Consider the following 25,026-nt stretch of genomic DNA (forward strand, 5'->3'; position numbering starts at 1 on the left):
TTCCACAAATCTGGGCCTGGTTGCTCACTGACAGGAGTGTTGGGCCTAAGAAGAAAAACATTTGAGGTACAGGTACTTCAAGTTCTGCCCTAGTGAAACGTTGCAATCTCATGTGTTACTTTTCATAGTAATAGAATTGAGATGTAAATATGTCCATACTATTGATACATACCTCCCAACATTTTGGGAGTAAAAAAAATCGACAAAAGGTTTTTTTTCGCACGTATCGCAGCAGCATTTTTTGGCCACGCCCCTTTCTGTGGCAACACCCCCTCATTACCATGTTCATTTTACAAAATTTAGCAGATTATGAAAGTTTGAAAATCATTCTCCTTATCTAAACTTTTTTTTTGTGTCTGAAAATTGTTACAAAGTATCTTATTTGCACCCGTTAGCTGTTCTGTGCTCTCTGCTAAAAGCCAATTAAGTTAGAAACTTTTCTTTTTCTGGCTGTTCAGTGCAGAGAAAATAGGGACTTTCCAGTACAAATGAGGGACTGCAGGTTGAGCTGTCAAAAGAGGGACTGTCCCTCTGAAAAAGGGACAGTTGGGAGGTATGTTGATACCTTGAATGGGATCATGTCAAGTTGAACCTCGATAAAGAAACATCTGGTACTTTTGTCATACACAGGTTTTAGTGGTTTTCCAGATAAAGTTTTTTGTCAGAATTTGGATCACCATTTAAGTGTACTAAAAACATTTTAAAAATAAAAAATAGCTAACCTCAACTATATGGATTAATGCAATTTATTTACCATTGAGGTACTGTTTTGTTATTACAGAGAATTTTTAAAATTTGAATTATTTGCTTAAAATGGACTCTGTGGGAGATGAACTTGCTGTCATTTGGAGCATACTGGGTTTACAGATAAGAGACACCATACTTAGTTGTATACTCTTTATAAGATGCATGTAAGTCCCTATCCTTGATCACTAGTTACAACTGAAGGCAGTTCACTTAGAAGCATGTTATAGATTTTCAATGTCTCTGTTGGAGTTGACAGATAATATTCAAACTGTGAAGAATCAAAGTTTTTTTTTCTATCTTTGCCCACTGTTATTTGCAGACACATGGACCAAAAATTGATTACTGTTGACAACAAATCAGCTATAATGCTGTCATTATGGCTGAGTCTGCTGTGCTGTAGCATAACAATGGAGAAGAAGCAGTTTGGGTATGCTGCTGTTTGAGGTGTAGTAGGGGGAAGAGGGGGCACAACTGCTTATTCAAAGAGGATGCATGCACTCTTTACTATAAAAGAGCAGAAATTGAATTGGGTTTCAAAGTCACATTAAGTTTTTTTTTATCACCCATGGTAAAGAGGCACCTGATGCAAGGTTCTTAGCTTGCTGAATGGCAGAAATGTCTCTTAGACAGTAAAAATGAGTAAATGCCTTTTACTAGCCATGGAGCAATTCACTCATCGGATAGATTCACTATAGGGCAAAGTGGCTAACGCTAGCGACTTTTTGCCAGCGTTGCCACCCACAGAGACATCACCAATTCACTAACAGGCACCAGTTTGCTAGTGTCATGATACAGGCCTGTAATAGTTAATAAAACAGGCCACGGTATTATGAGAAATATTTCTGCCAGCATCTAAATCAGACACATAACAGGTCTCTTTTCTCTATGGTCATAGGGGTCAGAGCTGTAATGCCCTTCTGTAAGCCCTGGCTGATAAGAGCCATTCCATGGGGAGGAGGAAGCCCAAGGAGTGAGAACTTAAAAGTTCCCAGCAAGACCCTCACAGGTAAAATAAAGGTCACAACACCTCCTAAAACATATATATATCCTCATATAACCCATACCTGTTGTACCAACAATATAAAAAACTGTTGATGGGTTCAAGGCAATTTTAGCTTTCTGATGAGTCCAAACATGACTAACTTTGGTACTCTGTGTATTAGATGTAAATATCTGGGCAGGTGCAGGTCACACAGTATTGATGTTTAGTTTCTATGGAATCCATGAGAAAATTAACAACCAATGAATATAATATCATTTCTCTCCTATTGTTAGGAATTTAATATGTTAGTTGAACCCTGTATTGTGCAGCAATAAGAACACCGTGATGAATTCAATTAAACTCTTTATTTTCAGGTCTCACAGAAGGACAATCCCTGCACATCCCAAGAAGGAAAACCCGCAGTAGTGGAATCTGGAAATAAGCAGGAGCTTCTAGGAGAGTATACTGTGTTAGGAAAGTCCTTAGAAAGTAACAGTCTTTGATAAAGTAGTTTTCTTCCCACAGGAAATCAGAGGAGCAGATATGACCTTAAATAAGTCCTCTTTTAGGAAAGGAACTGTACATAGAGTGAGAGCAAATTAAGCAAATTAATACTCAAGGTAAGTAGCAATACACACGGTAACTGGAACAAGCATGAATGTCTTGGATTGGGGAGTAACCATCTGTACCCCCGTTAACAGAAATAAGCAATAGATCAAAGGTTAATGAGCACAGTCTTGGTGTAGACACAGGCAGGCTGCAGACAAGGGGTTAATGAGCACAGTCTTGGCTGGATGCAAGCATGAAGTAATGAGCACAGACTTGATGTAGACACAGGTATGGTGCAAGTAAAGATTCAATACACAGTCTTTGATATGGATATCAAGCAGGGGTGAAATAACAGTCTTTGCAGCAACAACAATGCAGTTGTAAATATAAGATTATTATAACTCACGCAGGTAAAGAGGGATTGCCATGCGGACCGTTGCTATGGATGTTGCCGGGGAAGAATTGTTGGTGAAGAGGAAACTGTTAGCAATAGCCTGGAGACTGAAGCTGGACGTTGATTACTGAAATGAGGAGAAGGAAGCTGTGGTTGCTAAGGTAGATCTGTCTAGCAACAGATCAAGCAAAAGTTTGAAGATGCCGGTTCAAGTGAGGTGCTGGAGCAGGCCAGGAACTGATGAGGCAAGGCTGAGAAAAGGTAGAAGGACTGGGAACAGGAGACTGCAGGCAAGATGATTCTTGACATGAAGATCTTGGAGCATGAGAGACACCAGCCTTACTTCCAGATAGAGTAAGTATAACTGCGCATCATTACTGCACCTGTGCAAACTTAAATAGGCTGAGGGGGAGGCGGCCGCAAGCTCCATGACAGAGCTGCGGTGCCTTACACCTATGTTCCAATAGGGAGTTATGGTCATTATATTCTTGGTCCAGTTCCTACTCACAGGAGGTCATAAAAATTCAATCTGTGTCCTGCTAGGTCACCCCCTTGCATTCCTGAGGGAGGGAGGGTGTGCGGTTACCTGATGCCCTGAAATCACTAATAAATAGTCAGCTCTTCTGACTAAACCTTGGATTTACTTTGGATGACCAATTGCGATTGGAAGTTATCCCGTTTGTTTCCCCTTGCCTCCAGGACCAGGAATTCTATACCTTTGGAGTTAAAGGGATACTGCCATGGCAAAAAACATTTTTTTAAAAATGAATCGGTTAATAGTGCTGCTCCAACAGAATTGTGCGTTGAAATCCATTTCTCAAAAGAGCAAACAGATTTTTTTATATTCAATTTTGAAATCTGACATGGGGCTAGACATATTGTCAATTTCCCAGCTGCCCCAAGTCATGTGACTTGTGCTCTGATAAACTTCAATCATTCTTTACTGCTGTACTGCAAGTTGGAGTGATATCACCCCTTCCTTTCCCCCCCCCCCCCCACAGCACCCAAACAAAAGAACAATGGGAAGGTAGCCAGATAACAGCTCCCTAACACAAGATAACAGCTGCTTGGTCGAGCTAAGAACAACACTCAATAGTAAAAACCCATGTCACACTGAGACACATTCAGTTACATTGAGAAGGAAAAACAGCAGCCTGCCAGAAAGCATTTCTCTCCTAAAGTGGAGGCACAAGTCACATGATCAGGGGCAGCTGGGAAATTTATTAAATGTCTAGCCCAGTGTCAGGTTTCAAAATTGAATATAAAAAAAATCTGTTTGCTCATTTGAGAAATGGATTTCAGTTCAGAATTCTGCTGGAGTAGCACTATTAACTGATGCATTTTGAAAAAAACATGTTTTCCAATGAGAGGATCCCTTTAAGTATAGGTTTTCCATGTTTTCCCTTTTATTTTACAACTGTTTGTAATTGTATTATTGAATGTATGTCTCTTTTTGTAACATATTTTTGTATATTGCACTGTTATACCTTCTATAATATTGAAGAGAATTTAAGATTGTCTTTGGTGCTCTAAACGAACCTAGCCTGAAAGAGTGTAACTGTGAGCCTTAACCCTCTGCATGCTGAAGTACCTGTTGAATCAGTAGGAACTAACTGACTATAGTGAGAGAGTGTTTAATGCATTGGTGTATTGTGAGTTATTACCTGTTAGAGAGAACGGGGAAATAGTCACATTAGGTTTCTGTTGCCTGTGAATGATAGATGGTGGCAGCGAATGAGTTTTGTGGGTGTTGGTTGGTGTTTGGGGTGCTTTTGTGTTAGTCTAACCTGTGTGCAAGGTAGGTAAGAGACTGCGTGAGTAATCCCTGATAGCCACACCTAAAGTCACGTGCGGCTGGAAGTACCGTATCCGTGACAGCTAGTGAACGGGACCGTCGCTATATATATATATATATACATAGATCCCTCTTAGGGGGTAATGCAGCCTGTGTCTGTGGTTTTCCCCAGCACTAGGGATCCCAGGGGGTATCTTGCTCCTTGGCACTTCCCTGCTCCTGAGCTCACCCACTCATGTCCCTGTCTGGCAGCTTGATCACCACAAGGGTTCTAACCCCAACTACTCTCCTTGTTGGAGCCAGAAAGCTGCTCACTAGCTGACCTGCCACTTCGCTCCAACAGCGGCTTTGCCACAACACTGCTAACACTAAATAAACTGTTCCTAACCAGGACCTGTCACCCCTCAGACCCAGTCCTGTACCCACCTCCTAAAAAGTGGGATCCATGAAGAGCGCCCTTAGCACGTGTGTGCTTTACCTTTTATATAAAATTATACTGCCATCTAGTGGGCAAACTAAGAACCAGATCAGATTACAATAGAACTCAGGAAAAGGACACACAGGTTTGGACTGGGCCAGTGGAACACCTGAAAAAAAACGCTCTAGACCTGCTCCCTTCACTTCCTCTCCTTACCTCCCCCAGTCATGCTGATGCGCCGTAAAATATATGCGTTGGGGGGGGGGTGTGAAGGCGTCAGAGTGGGCCCTGGGCCACCTAGTCCAATGCTAGTAAAACACTTAACCCTCAGGGTTTCTACAATTGCAAAATAGACATTTTAGTACATAAATTTAATTACAAAATGCATGTTTTTAAGATCAGTATTGAGCTTAATATTTTAAAACATACTCTGTGCACTGGCACAAACAACAGTTGTGGTGGAGTCACTGTTTTCCGAAAACTATAAGGGGCAGATTTACTACGCTCGAGTGAAGGATTCGAATTAAAAAAACTTCGAATTTCGAAGTGTTTTTTGGGCTACTTCGACCATCGAATGGGCTACTTCGACCTTCGACTACTACTTCGACTTCGAATCGAACGATTCGAACTAAAAATCGTTCATCTATTCGACCATTCGATAGTCGAAGTACTGTCTCTTTAAGAAAAACTTCGACCCCCTACTTCGGCAGCTAAAAGCTACCGAAGTCAATGTTAGCCTATGGGGAAGGATATTCCTTCGATCGTTGTATTAAAATCCTTCGAATCGTTCGATTCAAAGGATTTAATCGTTCGATCGAACGAATAATCCTTCGATCGTTCGATCGCAGGATTTGCGCTAAATCGTTCGACTTCGATATTCGAAGTCGAACGATTTTAGTTCCTAGTCGAATATCGAGGGTTAATTAACCCTCGATATTCGACCCTTCATACATCTGCCCCTTAGTATATGATGGGTTGTAAATAAACGGTGTCCAAATACATCACACATCAGAAAGCATTGCTGCATAAAAAAAACAACACATATCAAGCTGTGTACAACCAAGTACCCCTATGTAAAAATCTGGCACAAAAGTAAGCAGCCACTTGAAAATGCCATGGGAAAAATAAGGCAGTCAGCAATTTTTTACACTGCTTTTTGAGTGATTTGTGTCAGAACTTACTTGATGCTAGAAGTCGGAAGTGGTGTAAAATAGTCGCCAATACAGCCAATAAATGATTCATTTGTCCAAAGATGATAATGTATTTTCTCTTTTGTCTCATTTCTATTATTGAGTGCCTGCACGTGGTCACAAATTGACTCCACTGGGCTTGCTGTGAAGCAGACTGTATTTAAGATCCACAATGACTTTAATGTTCAAAGGTGTTCCAGATCTTATCTGTGTGCAAATGTCAAGAGCTTTGAGATTTTTCATAAATGCGTTCAAAATAAACGCAAACATAATCACAGAAAATGAGAAAATGCTTCTCTTAAGCCCTTAACACTTCCAAAGAGTCAATAAAGAAACAAAATTGGGTTTCAATGCTTGAAATGTATATTTTATTCTTATTATTGTTTTTAAGGCAAACAATGTTATGTATTTTATTTAGACAAAGCATTTTTTCTGCAGTAGCTCATCTGTTCATTTGTTTAGCAATTTTCTTTCACGCGTCAAGCCTGACATATTTACTCAGGGAAGGATACATCACCTTGCTGGAGAACAAATTGACCCATCACTTACAAACAGCTTACATTTCCTTTTAGGATGTGTATTTTTTTATTCTCGCACTCAAATGATGTGATTTGAATTGCTTGCACCAATAACACATAACACTGAACCATTATATATTAAGCACATATTAACATTAGTTTAATCTAATGTTAGCATGTGAAATGTCTCCTAAATATAACACCTATTAAATAAAAAAGAAGGGAAATAAAGGCATTTATTAACCTCATTGTTGCAAGCTGGCTTTTAGGCATGTGATTTATAGTTTAAAGACTGGATAGTAACCTCTTGTTTTATAAGGTGGAGAGCAGTGATTTATTTTATCCAAGAGTGTTGTAATTTAAAACTGTGCTTCTGCAAACAAGATTAATTACTTAATGACCCATAACAAATGTAGCCTTGTATGTAACAACTAATATGACAGGAACACTTACCAGTGGCAATCCTGACCCTGTTTAAGAGAGTTGGGGCATTTGTCTTCCGATCACTGGGGAGTTTTCCTACTGGCTATTAAATTGCATCTTAACACAAAATTGATGGGAAACTATAGGCTACCCTAAATAAGCACTAAGAAATCAGATTTACCAAAGGGACGTAACTGTCATACGGTAATTAATTATAAGAAATATGTAATTAGAGTATTGGGAATAGATTTTCATTACATACAGTGGATGAGTTTCTTCGGCAACTGATGAAAATGGTAACCAGTTGGATATACATTATGTATCCCCCAATGAAGAGGTGATCTGATCAGCTTAAAGCAAAATATTCAAGTTTGGTAGTTGTTTACTAGTCAGGTCAGATGCATGCTGCAGACTTCATTGGCTTAAATGCCTTTTTGTGGTAGAAAAGTGATTACTAATTGCTATACCATCTTTTAAAAGAGAACTAAACCCACTTAATACCCAGTTAATATAGGGCCCCTGCGTAGCCTTTCTCCTAAACAACCAAAAACTTACTCCCCAAAACATAGTTTTTGGCCACATAACCAGTGTTCCTAAGTCTTCTCCTGATATCACATGATTTGTGGCCCTGTATGATACACATGTGCCGCATGGATCTTTTCCAGTCCGTCACTGCATTTTATATTTCTGTTTCCATTTCTGAAAAAATCCAAAACATCTTTTCTTGCTTTTGTGTTTTTACTTAAGTGTCACTTTTAAATTCTTTAATTTTTAAGGTGCAAATCCCAGATCTTGGCTACCTTGGGTATGCAATATCATGGTAATGAGCTTGTTTGGCCCTAAGGCCAAATGATTACAGTACATTGAAGGGGATATGAAAAGTTGGAGTGAGGACCAGCATCAATTAACTTATGTGGTCCTCGATCCGACACAAAAATCAAGCCTGCCTCGGGGAGGGCCCCATACAAGAGCAGATAAGCTGCCAACAGTAGCGTGACTAGAGGGGGGCAGGCCCTGGTGCGTGACGCGCACTGAGGGGCCCCGGCAGCCCGCGTGCCACTGAAAATGCAGGCCATATGGAAGGGGACAGGCAGGGGTCCCCTTCTCCCCCGGTAGTTCCGCCACTGGCTGCCAAATCGGTCTTAAAGACCAAAATTGGCATTGACTTCTATTAACAATTACTTACAAAATCAGAGCTATCAGCTAAAAATGATCAACATGACCCATAGGTATCTTATAAGGTAGATTAATATTCTGAAAAGAAAATTTTTAGAGTCTGAGTTAATTTAAAAGTTACTATAAATGGTGAACAACACCTTTAATCAGTGTCAATACTTAAAGTCTTCTGTAGAATGTCGCTATTTATTCAAATGAAAATGTTTGAGGTGTATTGATATAGTGATTTAGTGATATTGGTGCAGATATTTGTTGTGTATATAAAGTTATCATCATCATCATCATTTATTTATATAGCGCCGACAAGATACGCAGTGCTTTACCTCAGTTATAACAACAGGGAATACATGGTGGATAACAAACAAGGGTTACAGAGTACAATAGGATTAGAGTGCATTAGAGTTTACAAAGTAAAGGTTAGGGTACAATTGAGACATTAGAATTTTAGAAACAATTTTGTGATTTTTGATACAGTAATGATTGATTAATTAAGGTACATTGAATAAGCTTCTTTAAACAGGTGGGTCTTTAAGGAGCACTTGAAAGTTTGGAAAGAAGGAGAAAGTCTGACAGCTTGTGGCAGAGAGTTCCATAGAAAAGCAGAAGCCCGAGAGAAGTCTTGTAGACGAGAATGGGCAGAAGTGATGAGAGGAGAAGTGAGGCAAAGATCAGAAGCAGAGCGAAGGTTGCGTGTAGGAGTGTATTTGGAGATTAGAGATGAAATATAGGGAGGGGTTTCATTATTAAGGGCTTTGAAAGTGAGTGTTAGTAATTTGAATTTGATTCTAGAGGAAATTGGGAGCCAGTGAAGGGACATGCATATAGTTGTTAGAGCCTGCATGCTGACTATTTTCTTGGGTTATGGTTGACCTGATTTTAGGTAATTTCCTCATATTTTGAATGAGTGTACGTTATAATACACAGGTTTTTTTTATGTGGAAATGTGCCTTATAAATGTGTACAGTACTTCCAGCTTAGCTTTTTTTAACAATGAAATGTGAGTGAAAGAAGGAGGGAAAAAAACCAAAGTAGCCACAATGCTTACACAATGTAGGACAGTAGTTTTCCATTAATCACCAACATGATAAGTATTGATATTACTTTGGCTCTTTCCCATATTCTGCTTGTGCTAATAAATTCCATGAGAAAATCTATGACTATAAATAGGTAAAAGAAAAGGTTTTACAAGACTGGTTAGTGATAACTGGTAATCAGAAAACTCTCGCATGCAGTACTGACCACAAATATCCTTTTATAAAGCATAAATAAAACGTTTAATTAAATGTGCTATTACTATTACATAATATTTTTTTACATTAAATGTATAACTGCCACTTATCCCCATATAAAGATCACCCTATAGCAAGTAATGACATTTGGTATTTGTTATGATAGCTGTACAATATATGTGCATGCTGACAAAAAGCATCAGCCGCAGGGGTACCTGCAGGGGAAACAATTGCTCTCTGACACATTGTACGTTCTTGTATTAGGGATCAGTATCCATTAGACAAGCTAGTTCTTGTATTTTGGTACACATGTCACATTGAAAATATAGACTGTGCAACACACCAAGCTGTTTTCTTGAACCAAAGGGATTACAATAAAGAGCTCTGTATGATCTCATCACTCTTCACTTCATTCTGAAGCTGAAGGAGCAGATCAGAATTACAAAGGATTAAGCCTTATCCCTGTCAGATAGTTATTGAGCTTCTGCCATTAGATGAGAAAATGTGTCATAGCCTAGGGCTGGAAGCATAAAAAAAATAATAAATAAAAAATAAAACATTGCTTGTTAGAATGAGACAAAGTGTACTATGAGAGCGTTAACGATATTTAAAAGAACTTAATGAACTGCAAAAGCCCATAGAGCATGACATATTCTATTTGTATAACTGCATAGGGTTACTGTTATCAATCCTTGTTCCCTCCATACGGAACATTCAGGTTCTTCACTTTCTCAGGCCCCTTCCAGTTTCTGCAGCCCACTGTATGTGCACATGAGTGTTTGTACTAGGTAGGGACATGAATTTACAGGCAGAAAAACATGATGAGACTCGAAAAATAGCAGAGTGCTAGGAAAAAAAATAACCTTGGTGTTATACATTCACAATAGTTCAGCAAGACTATACACAAACTGAAAAAATTGGATTTATTTGAAGTGTACTTTTTTGGTACTAGTAAGTCTATTAATAACATTAACAGGGAGGTGTAATAAAAAGTCACAGTTTTGTAACCCATAGCACCAATTAGATGCTTGTTTTCAAATAGTTGACCAGGAAATGCTACTTGGTTCACTAGAATTATAAACCTTATCTTACATTTCATCTAGAAATTACAGTTTTTTTATTACTTCAAAAATATTCTCCCTTTCCTTTTACAACCTGCGGCTCATGGATCACTCAGTATATAATATAAAATATAAAATATGTGATCCTATAATATGTATAACAGCTTCCTGGTACTATATTCTAAGGCAGGATAATACTCTAGCATACACCAGGTGCCTAACTGCTTGCAATCAGTCAAATCTATAAACTATCAAGAGGAAAAAATTGGTACTCAATAGCGTTGAGCCTAATGGGTTCCAATTGATGCCCCTTTGGGAATCACAACAGGAATACACCACACAAGTATAGAAATAACATAAAGTTCATATTAGAAAAAAAATACAGGTATGGAGTCTATTATCCATAATGTTTGAGGTTTTCCAAATAAGGTATCTTTCCAATATTTGGATCTCCATACTTTAGATCTACTAAAAAATAATTTAAACATGAAATAAGCCCAATAGGATTGTTTTGCCACCAATAAGGCTTAATTATATTTTAGTTGGGCTCAAGTACAATGTACTGTTTTATTATTACTGGTAAAAAATTAAACCATTTTGAATTATTTCATTAAAATGGAGTCTATGAGAGATGGCCTTCCTGAAATATGGATAACGGGTTTCCAGATTATGGATCTCATACCTGCATGCTAATAGACATCAGGAATGGACCAATGAGTCCCCAGGAATGGACCAACAATTGTGTTGGGCATCTCCTAGGCATCTTGCACCGTCACAAGCAGTAGATCAGTCTTTCTGCAATGCATGTTAGCTCCAGGCTTCTTCTTCTGACTATATGCAACAGAGGCATCTGTCTCTTTGTTCTTTCAGGCAATCTCTCTGTCCCCAAAAGGTGGTGGCCCTTTCCCATTCATGTCCTGACCTATTCTAATCATGACCTCTTCTACATGCCTACTGTATGCTTTCCTTAAGCCAATAGCAGTCAGGTTTTATGAAGTAATTAGAGACATACTAATATTAAGATCTCAATGTTGGGACACATGGATATGGAATATACAGTCTCTGTAGCTATATATTAATGTTTGTATTACAGTGCTTTTTAATTATTAAATGAACAGGGGCTTTCAGGGCCGGATTTACATAGCAGGCCCTTTGCCTCTCCCTTTCCTTCCTTTGTGCACATTGCAAATTTTCAACTTTGGGTCTGGTGTAATGGGGATTGATGCGCAGGAAATTTTAAAAACTATTGTATCTCCTGCGAATCACCAGTGCTTCTGAACCAATGTGGATGTGGTTTGGCAGCCGCACTCCCTAAAATTCTGCCGCCTGGGCCTTTGTGGCCTTTCCGCAAATCTGGGCCTGGGGGTTTTACCCCCTAAATGCTATGTAAAGTTACTTTTTACATTTGAAATAATACAATAGTTAATGAGTAATTACAATTAGTAAAACTGAGTAGGGACCCAAACATCTGTTGCTTCCATGCAAATCCACTAGGCCAATATTTTAACTATAACAGCAACATGGAGAGCTGTCTTTGAGCATGATGGATATTTCAAAAGGAACTATGGGGATATTGTCATGCAAATCAGATTGACAGACTGACAAACATTACCTTTTTTCTAGACAATTGTTGGCAACAATCTGTAGCTATTGCCCTCAGAGAGTTACCAAAATTATCCCATTGGATCACAATGAATATTTTTTTTACAGGTAATTCACAATTAACTGCCTTTTATGGAATAAGATAAAGTCTTATTTAAACTTGAGATGCAAAATATAACCTCAGGTAGATTTACTACTTTTATATGATTTAATTCTTTATTGATTGCCTTTGTCACTCATAGATTGCAGTCAACAGCCATTGTCAGCATGGAAATGAGATAGCAGAGCTGTCCCCGACTGCAGATCAGAATCAGACACTTCAAAGGCTACTACTACATTCTATTAGTAAGTTCTAGCAGCAATGGTCTGGAACTTAGCAGTGTACTTGTTATTACAGTGTACATTACAGTGCTGATTATCTTTTAAAAAGTATAATAGTTGTAATGACAATTCACCAGACTGAATCAAACCATGAAAGCCACAACGTGACTTTAGATCTCCTCCATTAGGCAAGGGAGAAGGAATTGAAGGCTCAACCACAAATGGAGCAGCTGTGTCTTGGACCTGTAAGTAGTGTCAACAGACTGGTGAGTAGTGATGAGTGAATTTATTCGCCAGACATAGATTTGTAGCAAAATTCCATACTTCGTCACCTGTGAATTTTTTCGCGAAACTGAGGCAAAAATTTGTCGTGGAAAAATTCGCCAAAACAAAAAAAATTGCATGCATAAAAATTGTCAAACATAAAAAATGTTGACGCCGATTGACTTTAATGCATTTGGCCAAAAAAGTCGCTTAGACAAATGTCACCATAAGAAAAAACGCCCATTGACTTTAATGCATTTGAAGTGAGAAAAAATTGTCACACACGTAAAAATTGTTGTGCATAAAATATTTTTGACTTCCATTAACTACAACTTTTTGCCGCCGCTTTTTTTTGCCGTTTCACTACTGGTGAACCAATGAAGGACTGGGAATATGGTGGTGTAGGTGGCCAGACAGTAGCAAAGCAAATATTTATGCCAATAGTCAGAGCAGATGGCTAGTATCAAAATCCATGACCATGAAAGCGAGAAACACAGTCAATAGTAAAGTTATTGGCACAGTGGTTCAGTGGGTAACGTTTCTCTCTTGCAGTGCTCTAGTCCTAAATTCTATTAAGAGCAAAAAAAGAAAACTACTCTGATTTCCTCCCACAATCCAAGTGAAGTTGGGCAGCTTGGTGGCTGCGTGGTTAGTACAGGTAGGTTAAAGGGTTTGTTCACTTTCCAAACACTTTTTTCAATTCAGTTGTTTTCTCCTGAAATAAAGATTTGTTTCAATGACTTTATTTTTTACTGTTTTTCCAAAATCTAAGTTTAAATTTGAATGTTCGTGTTGCTGTTGGTTCAGTCCAACAGCTCAGTAATTCAGGTGCAGACTCTAAACTGTTAAAATTTTGCAACATTTAATTGATACATTGCTCAGCAGCATCTCTGGAGTATAAACAACTATTGTATCAATTCTAGCAGCTGTCTGTAATGAAACCCAGAGATTCTGCTCAGCAGGGACAAAGATAAGAAAAGTAACAACTTAGGGGGTTATTTATCAGTCCAAATTAACCCAATATTTTCTGCTACAAACTCCGATCAAATCTTGTCTGGTTTTTTACTCTTATTTATTATTACATTTCTCGAAAATTTGCTTTGCAGGAAAAAAATTCACAATTTTTTTATCTGATTTTCTCGATTCTCATGATTTTTTTAGGATTTTCACCAGAAAACTTCGGAGTATTGCACAAAACCCAGCGCACATCAAAAAATCATTGGGACATTTACTAAAGGGTGAAGTGGCAAACGCTGGCGTAATTTCGGAGATAGACTCTGGCGCAACTTCGTACTCTAACACCAGGCGAATTTTCACTTTGGTGAAAGAGCGTTACTACGCAAATTCACTAAGTTTTTGATTTTACAGACCATTACCTCTATCCCCAGACTTGCTTTCGCCACCTCAGACCAGGCGAAGTGCAATGGAGTAGATAGGATTTACTTGAAATTTTGTTAAAATTTTTCTAAGTCCCAAAAAATGCTGGCGTCTTTTCCGTTTTTCAGGGTGATAGCCTGCAAAAGTGCATACATTTTTTTAGGGTACCCGGCTTCCCCCCTACATTTCCTTACATATGGCACATAAACTATACATTGGGCTCATGTATAGGGCAATATAGCAACTCTATTTTATTAAGGTTCCCTGGCCTTGTGTAGCTTAATGTATTCGCTGCAACATATATGTCCATTGTACTTTGACTGCACGCCATATGCAAATTAGCCAACGCTAACGTAACTTCGAACTGCTGATCGTATAATCGCTAGCGCAATCGTTCGGTACCCTGTGCGCAACTTCGCATCTTCTTGAATTAGCGTTGTCCAGGTGAATTTACGCCTGGTGAAGTGATGCCATGTGTGCGAAGCCAGTGATGGCGGATTTTCGGAGATAAGTAAATTTACCCCATTGACTTATATGCAACCTCGACAGTCCTGAGATACCGGATTTTCAGATTCTGACTTTTCCATCCTCAGGGTTTAATAAATTCTTAAAAATTCGTGAATTTTTTTTTTAAAGTCTGATTTTATAAAAAAAAAAAAAATCACAATTTTTTTGTGATTTTTGCATTTGGAATTTAGTAAATAACCCCCTTAATGTTTCCATTTAAAACAGTTTACAGGATCGGCGACCCCCCCCCCCTCCCAGAGCTGCTTCAAAAGGTAACAATTACACTTTATACTTCAAAATTAGAAAAACAGTCACATATAGAAAATAGAAAGTCATTGGAAAAAAGTAGTTATTTCTGGTGATCTTTCTGAAAAAAACTAGTTATTTGAAGGTGAACCACCCCTTTAATTGGCTTTTGATCATTTTCTAATACATAACCACATGGCCAGGTGTGAATTTGGGACTGCTGCCCCCTCTCTCCTGCTCCGTGTTTAAAAATCAGCAAAGGTCAAAGGGGGAAGGGGGTCAGCATTGTAAGTGCATTGAGTGCAATAGCGCTCTCTACACTAGAGGAGCCGAATTTCCGTGTTAAAACCCGGAAATTCGTCTCTTAAAGTTACAAGAGGCGGCTTTTTGCCACCCCTTGTAACTGCCCACTCGCTGCCACCTGAGGCAAGGTTCTCAATTTGCCTCATGGCAGGAGCGGCCCTGCACATGGTTGCCCAATGGTTTTTTTTGTGGCATGCCAGTCTCAAAAAATATTGTAAATTCTACCCTTACTGTTACTCACAAGAAAACAATTCATCAGCCCAAAAGAGCTTTCACAGTTCTACAGGAAAAAGCAAGAATATAGCCATCAGAACAGTGAAAGAGAATGATGAAACAGGATAAAAACAATACGTTTTAAAGAATGAACACAAAATGAAAGGCAGATAATCTATTTTTCTAAGCATGAGGTTAGAGAAAGAAAAATAGTGATATCTTATGTCACGGAAAACAGAATGAAGAATTCAGCACCTGGGAAAACAATTCATTTAATTCAACTCTGACAAATGTGATTTAATGCTATAAATGCTCAGCTGTTGTATGAGTTGTTTTTTTTTACCTTTGTACTTTCTAAGAAATTGATTTTCAAAATATGTATGGTGGAATGTAATAAAAGTTGGTAACGGTAAAACTATTCGCAATGCATAGATGTATGCCTTTGTGCAAACACATTTTCCTTTGCGTGAATTTTAATATAGCTTTTGTGAACCCGAAAACTGCTAGCGTCCATTTCCGACAGTGGGAATGATTGGGAATTTTATAGTTTGCGCCAGTAAGCAGTAAGTTTCTTACTGATTCAAGGGTCGAATTCAAATTGAAAAAACTTCGAAGTTTGAATTCAAAAAGACCAACCGAAGTTTTTTTTTGGTCGAATAGGTCAGTTTTTGATTTCATTTTTGAATCATACGAATTGAATGAATAGCGCATTCGATTGAATTTGATTCTAAGGGGGTTATTTACTAAGCCCCGAATGCAAAGATCACGAAAAATTCATGATTTTTTTAATAAAATCGGGATTTTAAAAAACCACACATTTTTTAGGAATTTAGTAAACCCCGAGGCTGGAAAACTCCATATCTGAAATGGAAGAAAAAGACCTGTCGAGGTTGCATATAAGTCAATGGAGAAGTCCCAATAATTTCATTGATGTGCGCCATACCCCGAAGTTTTCTGAGGTTTCGGGCAAAAGTCTGAGGTTTCGGGTGAAAACTCCAAAAAAATCGTGAAAATCGGTTGAAACCTCTGAAAAAAACGTGAAAATCTGAATTTTTACCACAAAGCAAATTTTCGGGAAAATGTAATAATAAATAAGAGTTAAAAATCCGAGATTTTTTTTAGATCAGAGTTTGTAGCAGGCAATATTGAGATAAGTTCAGACCTTGATAAATAACCCCCAAAGTTTTCCTCCAAATAAATTGACTCCAAATAGGTCATAGGATGTCCCCCATAGGCTAAAACAGCAATTTGGCAGGTTTTAGATGGCGAATGGTCAGTCGAATTTTTAAAGAGACAATACATGATAAATTTCTATATTCAAAATTTTGCATTTTTTTCGAATTCCAGTTGAATTTGGACTATTTCCTAGTCGAAGTACACAAAAATAGCTTGAAATTCCGATTTTTTTCATTTGAAAATTCAGCTCGACCCTTGATGAATCTGCTCCTAAGACACCTTCAAGTACTTCTTAAAAGTGCACTATTCCCAATTAAAATTTGCAATGCAATAACAGTCTAAGGAAAAACATTTTGTTGTGAAATTTGAATTTTTATTGTTATTTGTGCAGTTTTTCTCTGCAAATTCTATTGCGTTTCCCCTGTAATGTTTTATCATTTTCATTATCACCCATACTATGCCTGTTATTTGCAATTCAAATTTGACCTATGTTTAATGTTTGATAATAAGCAAGTTCAAGTGAGCTTATTAAGTGCGGCCAAAATGAGCTTTTCAAGTTTGTCACCACAAGGATTAAAAACGGATCTGAAAGGTGTTGCCATATTCTAAATGATTCTGGTTTACCCTGACTTTGTACAGGGGATTACACATGCAAGCAGAGTTTCATTGTGGGCTATACAGGCTATGGGCCTATTTTGTGAGTTGCTTTTTATAAGACCTGGGACATTTTTACCACTAAACATTTTTAAAAAGTAGTTCCACGCTGACCAGGTTACAGGTCCTCTTGGTTTCAAGTAACTGACATATTTAATAAAGCACTTTCTGTTTTGGTTACTGTCTCACTTCTCAGGTATATGTTTAACTGCTATGAGTAGTTGAATTACATGTATATTTTATGTTGTGGGGTGAAAGTGTTTAGAAGCACTGAGCTCTAACACCCATCAAACTGTTAAACCCCAAAAGAAATGAGCTTTGCTGAAAATGAAAATGATTTGTAAAACTTAAGTTATTGTTAACTGAACTAGTGAAGGACCAGGAATCTTGTGGTGTCGGCGGCCAGACTGTAACAAAGTTGATATTTAGGCCAATGGTCAGAGCAAACAGCTAGTATGTTATTAGTTAAACACTAAGGGGGAATGTAATAAAAGTCGATAAAGGAAAAAATATTTGCAATGCAAAAAGTTATGCCTTTGCACAAACAAATGTTCCTTTGTGCTAATTTAATATAGCTTTTGTGAACCCAGAAACTGCTTAGCAACCACTTCCGGCAGTGGGAAAAAGTTTCTGAATTGTATAGTTTGCGTATTTTATAATTTGCTTCAGTGTGCAGTGAATGTAATAAAACTTCTTACTGAAAAAGTTTGCTCCAAAAGATTACAACACTTTAAAGCACTTCTTAAAAGTGGGCAATGTGCCATTAAAATTTGTAATGCCCAATGAAAATGTGCGATGCAACAACAGTTTAAGGAAGCATATTACATTGCGAAATTATTTTTATTTGGGCAAATTATTTTGCTCTTTGCGACTTTTATTACATTCCCCCATTTCTGTTTTGCTCACTGTCTCTGTTCTCAGGAATATGTTTTATTGTTTTAAGTTGGGATAAAAAGTTTAGAAGCTCTGAACTCTAACACCCATGAAATTACTAAACCCCAAAATAAATGAGCATTGCATTAAAATGCACACAATGCTAGTTCAGAAAATTATTTGTATTTTACAAAGTATCATCAACTCTGTGCAAAAAAATTAAATTAAAAATCAGCTCTATATTACTATTAGCGTCAGTTGTAACCCTTAACTTATTTCTAAGCAATTATTTTTTACCTAATCTAACACTGAATTATTCTAAATGCATTTTTTGTTCGATCCCCTGCTTCAAAGCGCTACTTTAAAATGCGTTCTCATTATCAAACTGAGGATACTGCAGCAGTCATGAATTAAATTTCTGTAGAGTCTATAAAGACCCATTTTATAGCTTTTACAAAGGCATCCAGTGTTCAAGTTTTAATAATTAATTGTCCGTTCCTTTTATTCTGTATGATGCAAAATAAAAATGGGACAAAGGCTGTAATGTGCTAGGCAACGGCTTAACGCTAATCCTTTGGACATCTTCACTTCATTATACATTTTGAATGTTTTCCAAGCCATTGTATAAACAGTGAAAGCTGCTTGGCCAAGTTTTGAAGATGATAATTGCACCACTTATCTGATGTTAAAGTGTTATTTCACCTTGGTGAACAAAATTTACATTTCATATTGTCACACCATTAAATATGCATTGCATTGAGAACCAATTAAAAACACATACTGCAACAAGAAACATAAAGGGCAAGCTCTGTGACAATTAAAACATACAATTTAATGAAATACGTTCGACCAAGCAACACACACAGTGCTTAGGTGTTGTTCTTTTGATAGCTGTTATATACTTGATTGCCCTGGAGTAATTATCCACACTACTATCTGTAGTAAGGTTTCCAAACAGACTTGCACACATGGTGAAAACAAAATGTAAAGAAAAAAACAAAACACTTGTGTGTTGAAAAAAAAAAAAATACAATTGTTTTACTTATAGTAATTCTAACTTTACTCAAGCACAAAAAAAAGATCAAAATCACCCTCTGATGCCACTGACTGGTTCATACTTGTCACAACTTGATATAAATCTTCCTGTTAATATTTATTATAAGATGTAAATCCCTGGGCAACTTCTACATTTTAATATAATTATTTTAAAGGTATAAAGTAAAAATCAATGAACATAAGTCAGTCTAGAACTAGTAAGCCTTTTCTCCTTAGCCGCCCTCAGTAAACCAAACGTAAACCAAAATATTGTTGTGGTATACTTTTCAGAAAAGGCTGGGGGTTAGCTTAGATTTACAACAAATTTGCCAGTTTTTTGAAACCCTTTATTAAAATACAAATATCAAAATGAAACATGCAGTGTAATTACATTATGTAAAAATGAAAGACTAGAGCCGGATCTTTTTTTGTGCAGAAAACAGGTTCTACATATTATATTGAGAACAATTGTCTACTGCTACTGTATTAGTATTAAAATGTGTGAGAGAACATGAGTGTATTTAACTGGGTGAATACATCTGTATGCTGGTGCAAACAACATCAACAAAAAGGTACCTATGTTCTGTTTTTTCATCTTTGTCAGATGCCGTCATTGTTAAATTATTACTAAACTTATTAAAAAGGTAGCAGTTGAAAAAAACTACCCATTTCAGCGTTATTCTCCAAGCTTTATATTCTTGGCTAATTCTACCAGGCACTGAGAATTAATAATAAATAGAGCCAGTCCATGGTGAGTTTATAGCCAATTATAGCTTGATTTTATTCTGTTTTGAAATTGGAACGAGCTCTGGTAGAAAAAAACAGTAGTTATCAAAAATAGGTTATGTGCTTTTTTTGGTAAATAAGGAACCTGCCTAATCAACTATGAAGCAGTGCCAACCCCAGCTGTGTGTGTTGCTTATGGATGCAGCCTTTTTGCTGTGCCAAGTCTGGTGCCTCTTTGAGTATTTAGCTCTGGCAGCACCTAACAGGACATCAGGCACATGGGAAGGATGTGAATGTTCCCTGGTATGTACCTTCCATATATGTCATTTATGGCACACAAGAAGCACAGCCAGGAGATGTGCTAATGTTGCAATTCTAAATCACGTTAGAAAACATTGATTTTTTCCCCCTCACATTGAGCTTGAAACTAAATAATTGCCATCAAAGGCCAACTACCCAACTACCACTATGTAATATAATTGATTGAATATCGTCCTCACTCATTTCTTATTTAATAAGATTATGCCATTCACTACAGGTTAGTAATATTTTGTAAGACATCCCTTAATTTATCACGATCATTTGACATTTGCCAATTAAAAGACAAATGGCAGTTCCTCATAATGAAGATGTACTGTCAGGAAAAGGAATCTTTCCTTTTTTAATAGATTAATCTCTGCAATGAAAATGAAACGGAAGTAGCTAATATTGCTTCTTTTAAATACAGGGGAAATGTGAAGAAATTGTGATATTCGATTCCATTTAATTGTGATGATTGTGGTACAATCCTCTTTCTAAGAGCTGACTGACCCCACAATCCTATTTAGTAAGATTTGGTTAAGAGTAAGTAATGGTCTTGTGATGTGGCCTACCTGTCCTACTCCTCTCCTATGTGTCATCAACTCAGAGCATAAACTAATAATAATATTTTATTTTATTAGCTCTGTACACATATCCAAGAGCCTATGAAATCATTGCTTGCAAAACATGGTATCTCAGTAGGCTTGGTCAAAAGCATAAAGGTACAATTTCTGTGGATGAGGTGCCTCAAAAAAACTTAAAGGGACAGTATACCCCATTGTTTTTATCATGAATTTGTTTTTGTTTTTTTGCTATTTCTTTAGCTAAATAAAACAACTTAAGCTACTCAATGTTTTGTCCTTGCTTTTTGCCTTTTGGGACAAAAGGAGGGTTGTTTACTAGTAGTCTAATTTTGTACCTTACAATTACCAAACATAAAGTATCTTAAGTACCCTAAATATGCTCAGTTAGCTAAATGAATAACAAAACCCATATATAAAAAAAGATCTCTTCATTGTCCTCCCTTTCCAAAGTATTTATTCTTTTTAAAAGTCTCCCTTCTACTGACCTGCTATAAATGCGCAGAGTTGCGCAGCAGAGTTCAAAGGCACCATCTTCTGTCTGTGCTAACATGCACAGTTAAATCTATGTGCATTGACAACGGGCAGAAGAGGATGAGAACACAGACAGAAGATGACCCCTTTGAACCCTTCTGTGCAACTCAGCAGAGCAGGTCAACAAACATCTAAAATAATAAATACTGCAGGCAGGGAGCTTGGAGGGGAGCAGTGAAGTGAGCAATGGGGAGGGGGTGGAGGTTTTAGTTCTCTTTTAATGAGAAGGCATCTTAACCTTTGCCTCTACTGTTCTGCTGACCACCTTCTCAAGACCTGTCCAGTGCACCCTAAGGATAACTTGTCTCTTTGCTCTGCAGCAGGAGAGAAAACGTAGTAGTAGTAGTGATTCCCAAGTCCTAACCCATGCTAATCAGCTCTGGGCTAGTTTCTCTTTAAACATTGCCCTTATGTGTCTCAATAAATTATGCTCATAATGCTGCTGCAGAGCAACTCTGATAAGAAAAATGACCAGAGTAAAAAACAGTTAGGAACGACCATATTGGAGTTTACCTTGGCGGCATGTCAATTTCATGATCGTAACTGCTTTTGGAAATGCATGCACTTGCATATATACCAAATTGTTAGTAAAACAGATGACATTGGAATGTGCATTGATCAATCCCCTCTCTTTTGTATATTTGTGGCTAACTTGGCCAGATTAGTCACACTTCCATTGTAAAGGGGCAGGTTTCTCCAATTTTAACCATAAATTCATTCTGAACTTTTCTGCTTTCCTTAGAGTGAAAGAACATACCTGATTTTAGAACAATATTTAAGATGTCTCCTGTTTTCTCCAAAATGATTGGTTTTATAGGTGTCTATGACAGATTTTCCATGTATTTCATTCATTCTTCTACCAAACAAACTCATATTACAGTTTAGGTTATCATCCTACCCTAATTCCTGTAATTTTTAGAAATTTGTCTTTGCCTGCTGCTCAAGAGAGACTTTTTATCAGACTCTTTGAAAATTTAAATCCAACTTTTTTCTAAAAAGGTAACCCTGATGTAGAATTTGCTACCGGGACCCGGTTTCTACTCTACTCCAACCTGAAACTTGGCTAACAATCTAAAAACTTGGCACAGAAATGTTTTGTTCCCATCAACCTGTTTTGTTCCTTGCAACCTGCAGTTACTTAATACTTTATGTATGGATTAATAATATCTTGGATAGCTTGGTACTGTTTTTTTATCACAGAGAACAAAAAAACAATCACCTTCATTAAATATGTTATACAAGTTCAAAGTATGTCGTACATTATGCGCTGCATGGTCACTGTAAGATTGCAATCAAAAATTGTGAACATAAGGAAAGGAAACTTGGGTCAGCTAAGAGATGAGGGAAAATAAAACTGGCAGTAGACACAGTATTTTCTATTGATAAAGGCTTATCAAGACATCAGTAGCTGTACAAAAAGAGTAAACATGCTGGTGGTTATCCCATCAGCTACATGGCTTTGGTCAGTTTTTGGAATCTCAGGTGAGTACAGTCACGCTGAAAGCAAAAAGTCAGAAATTGGTTCAGGGTATTTATAATGCATCGAAGGCTCTAGACTTTTAAGAATTTATCACGAGTATGCAAAAGAAAGCTAGTCAATTTTTCCTTCATCAATTAAATTTATGTGCTTCCAATTAAATCTATGTTGTATGGTCTTTCTTAAATTTGGAGCTATCCCTTGTTGGGTTTCCAGATGAGAGACTCCAAACCTGTACGTTCATTCTGCATGTCCAAAGCCTTTTGTTCTCAACCTGTTCTTGGATTGTGAGCCTTTTACTCCAACTGTGGATTTCACACATAGTAAGGGACTGATAAAATATCCCATAAAATGGAAGGATTTTCTTGGGAAGCTTCTAAGGAGGGGCAATGTCAGATGTTCCAATGTCACTAAGTGATACACAAGCCCATTGTGACACTGTGTACAGCTGATGCCGGACCACTATTTAAACCGATTTTGCAAGTGAATTGCCACTTGGGCGCTTTCCTCTATTAAAGAATTCTGGTTGATTACCTTACTGTAAGTTTTTTTCTGACTGATTCTGGATTTTGTTTTGATACTTTGCCTTGATACTGCGGCCTTCGTGGTTTGACCTCTACTTGCTCTTGCTGCCAACCCTGATCTCTGACCTATCTGACTAATCACTAATGTCTATCATATTGAGTCCTAGAGAACCAACCAATATATGTCTACTTGAACTAGCTCTCATATGTCTCTTACTATCTACCTTTCTGTGTGGGGAGCTGTAAGAGTGGCCTTTACCCAACTTTCATTCCAAGTATTAAGTCTTACTTTTAGCCCAAGAGTGGGTTGCCATTAAACTTTTGAAATGTGATTTCCTGGAATCAGCTAATAGAGTAAGAATATTCTCTATATACAGTATATTCCCCATCTGTATGTAGCTATTTGCCAATTATATAAAGTAGTTGGAATTGTTTTCCTTGATGCATGTAGTCTAATATTCTCCATGGTAAAAATAATATTGATTTCTGGCCAACTATAAGATGCAGCTACTGTTGTGTGATGTTAGTTTTAGTTTCCTATCTTGTGTTCCAGTACTGTACCCTTTCAGTAGCTTGTTAAGCTTTTACGTTTTTCACTGCTCCTTCAATTTCTAACAATCACTCTTAACTGTAATGTAATCAGTTATTTTACCCAACCAAAAGGACGTGAAAGTCAAGTGATGTTAAGTTGAATCTGTTATATGCTTGGCACTGATGTATTTATTACCAATAACTTCAGTTTAATATGTGATTCTGCTGTCAGACTGCAAGTTCCATAATAATCAAAAATATTCCATACTGCCGTAGTCATGCACATGGCACCTATTTTGTAAAACTTCTTCTTACATCCTCTCAATTTACACTTTTTATTATAAAAGCAAAAGTCTTCCTTGCAAATTTTGAGCAATGAGTACAGAGTGCTTTCCATCTGACAGGCAGGAAGCAGGTGGAGAAAGATATGTCCCAGGGGCTTTGATGAAAAAGGTAGTAGCTTGAAATGTATGTACTGTCTTGAGAATATTTTCAAAGCAAAATCATAGTTATATCTAAGGAGAAAATAGTAAAAGTAAATATCCAGCAGATTCCCGTTGTGAAATTCTCTGCCATCTTTTTATTCCTTAAGATACATTTTGTATACTGCACTTTATTTCTTTTTCTATTAAAAGTATAAAACAAGAATTCACATAAATGTACATTTTGAAAATGCAATTTGCACCTTATTTATGAAAATCTTGAAACCTTTTGTTTATATGCTTGGAACGGAAGCATTAAATCTGTATTTTTGGATCAGTTGGAGCACATTGGGAAATAAGAAGATATGGTAGAATATGCACCCAGAGAAAACAAGGGACTGAAGAACATTATATATTAATGTATTAACAAAAGTTAATCCCCCCAAGGGGCCATATTCCTGTACAGAACCAGGCTGCTTAAAGTTTCATGCTCGAGGCATCCAGTATTAGCATTGTGATGAGATTCTTAACTGAATCACACAGAGTAGTAGAAAAGATTTAATAAACTCAGTAAAATTTTACTTTGTGAAAAGAAAACATTACTACATTGTTATTTTTGTCTTTGTTTAGCATAAAATTAGTGTTCTTTATTAATACAATATTACAATATTGCTTTTTTCTCGTTGGACAGCCTTATTTTTATGTATACCATAAAAAACCCTAACATTTTTAATGTTTTATCACAGTTTCTAGAGTATTTAATCTCTTAAATGATTTTGTCTTCAGTGTAGTTGATACTTCTCTTTCGAGTTGGAACTTAATTCTTTTAAAGCCAGTGACATAAGTTATACATATAATGAATGACTAAGATTTGAATA

General features: G+C 37.1%; 1 protein-coding gene across 4 annotated transcripts in view; it reads left to right on the top strand.

Moving 5' to 3' along the window:
* Positions 1-1,710: 1,710 nt before the first annotated feature.
* Positions 1,711-25,026, top strand: part of f13a1.S (coagulation factor XIII, A1 polypeptide S homeolog) — a 121,106-nt gene continuing 97,790 nt past the window's right edge. The window contains exons 1-5 of one of the 4 annotated variants that reach the window (XM_041567676.1): positions 1,711-1,753; positions 2,104-2,349; positions 2,689-3,026; positions 12,327-12,429; positions 12,594-12,650. The gene's annotated coding sequence lies outside the window, so the exon portion shown is untranslated. Of the gene's footprint in view, positions 1,754-2,103; positions 3,027-12,326; positions 12,430-12,593; positions 12,651-13,221; positions 13,328-25,026 lie in introns of those variants that run through there. The other 3 variants (XM_041567674.1, XM_041567675.1, XM_018269441.2) reach the window with 3 other exon arrangements.

The sequence above is a fragment of the Xenopus laevis genome, chromosome 6S, assembly GCF_017654675.1.
Source record: "Xenopus laevis strain J_2021 chromosome 6S, Xenopus_laevis_v10.1, whole genome shotgun sequence".
NCBI lineage: Eukaryota > Metazoa > Chordata > Amphibia > Anura > Pipidae > Xenopus > Xenopus laevis.